Source organism: Triticum aestivum, chromosome 4D (genome assembly GCF_018294505.1).
Source record: "Triticum aestivum cultivar Chinese Spring chromosome 4D, IWGSC CS RefSeq v2.1, whole genome shotgun sequence".
In the NCBI taxonomy this organism is placed as follows: domain Eukaryota; kingdom Viridiplantae; phylum Streptophyta; class Magnoliopsida; order Poales; family Poaceae; genus Triticum; species Triticum aestivum.
This window is the reverse complement of record NC_057805.1, coordinates 223,883,656-223,885,485: the sequence shown is the minus strand read 5'-3', so window position 1 is coordinate 223,885,485 and position 1,830 is coordinate 223,883,656. Positions and strand designations below refer to the sequence as shown.

Genomic DNA, 1,830 nt, shown 5'->3' with positions numbered 1-1,830 from the left:
TGAACAAACTAATCTTGTCTTGAATTGAATTGGGAGAAATGGCACTTTATGGTGAATGAGGGAATTGTCTTGGGGCATAAAATTTCTGAGCGAGGTATTGAGGTGGACAAACCTAAAGTTGATGCGATTGATAAAATGTCATGTCCTAAAGACATTAAAGGTATTCGTAGTTTCCTTGGTCATGTTGGTTTCTATAGGAGGTTTATTAAAGAATCCTCTGAAATTTCTAGGCCTCTTACTAATCTTTTGCAAAAGGATGTTCCATTTGTGTTTGATGATGATTGTGTAGAAGCCTTTGAAACACTTAAGAAAGCCTTAACTTCTGCACCTATTGTTCAACCACCTGATTGGAATTTGCCTTTTGAAATTATGTGTGATGCTAGTGATTATGTTGTCGGTTCTATTCTAGGACAAAGAGTTGACAAGGAATTAAATGTTATCCATTATGCTAGTAAAACTCTAGACAGTGCTCAAAGAAATTATGCTACTACTGAGAAAGAATTTTTAGCAGTTGTGTTTGCTCGTGATAAATTCAGATCTTACATTATTGATTCCAAAGTAATTGTTCACACCAATCATGCTACTATTAAATATCTTATGGAAAACAAAGATGCTAAACCTAGACTCATTAGGTGGGTTCTCTTGCTGCAAGAATTTGACTTGCATATTACTCCATTTAATTCGGAAAAAAAGAGATTCTTGTTCGTAGAACATCGATAGAGAAAAAAAAGCCGACTATCGAATTTGAACCGATGACCCTCGCATTACAAATGCGATGCTCTAACCTCTGAGCTAAGTGGGCTTACATAACGGAAATAGTGTAACAAATAGAAATAGGTATAGTATAGGAAATCCGTAAAATCTCAGATATTAGTTATTAATCTTAGCTGTTAACTAGTTCTAAATTTGAAGTTATACTTATAAAAATAAAAAATACTAAAACTTCTTAAAGATAAAGTTAGCTTGGTATGCTTAACTATAGGAAAGGAACTGAGAACCCCGTAGCTGATAACTTGTCTAGGTTATAAAATATTCTTGATGACCCATTACCTATTCATGATAGCTTTCCTGATGAAAAATTAGTTGTCATAAATGCTTCTCATAATACTCCTTGGTATGCTGACTATGCTAATTATATTATTGCTAAAATTACACCACCTAGTTTCACATACCAACAAAAGAAAAAAATTCTTATATGATTTAAGACATTACTTTTGGGATGACCCACATCTTTATAAAGAAGGAGTAGATGCTATTATTAGACGTTGTATACCTGAGCATGAACAGGAACACATCCTACGGAAATGTCACTCCAAAGCTTATGGAGGGCATCATGCGGGAGATAGAACTGCTCACAAGGTATTACTATATGGTTTTTATTGGCCTACTCTTTTCAAAGATGCCCGTAAGTTTGTTTTATCTTGTGATGAATGCCAAAGAATAGGTAATGTTGGTAAACGTCAAGAAATGCCTATGAATTATTCACTTGTTATTGAACCATTTGATGTTTGGGGCTTTGATTATATGGGACCTTTTTCTTCCTCTAATGGGTACACACATATTTTGGTTGCTGTTGATTATGTCACTAAGTGGGTAGAAGCTATTCCAACTAGCAGTGATGATCATAACACCTCCATTAAAATGCTTAAAGAAGTTATCTTCCCTAGGTTTGGAGTCCCTAGATATTTAATGACTGATGGTGGTTCACATTTTATTCATGGTGATTTCCATAAATTGCTTGCTAAATATGATGTCAACCATAAAATTGCATCACCTTATCATCCTCAATCTAGTGGTCAAGTTGAACTTAGCAACAGAGAAATAAAATTA

The 1,830-nt window shown here is 34.3% G+C and overlaps 1 non-coding gene across 1 annotated transcript; it reads right to left on the bottom strand.

Moving 5' to 3' along the window:
• Positions 1-729: 729 nt before the first annotated feature.
• Positions 730-802, bottom strand: TRNAT-UGU (transfer RNA threonine (anticodon UGU)). The gene has a single exon. It is a non-coding gene; the product is annotated as a tRNA-Thr (tRNA).
• Between the last annotated feature and the right edge of the window lie 1,028 nt (positions 803-1,830).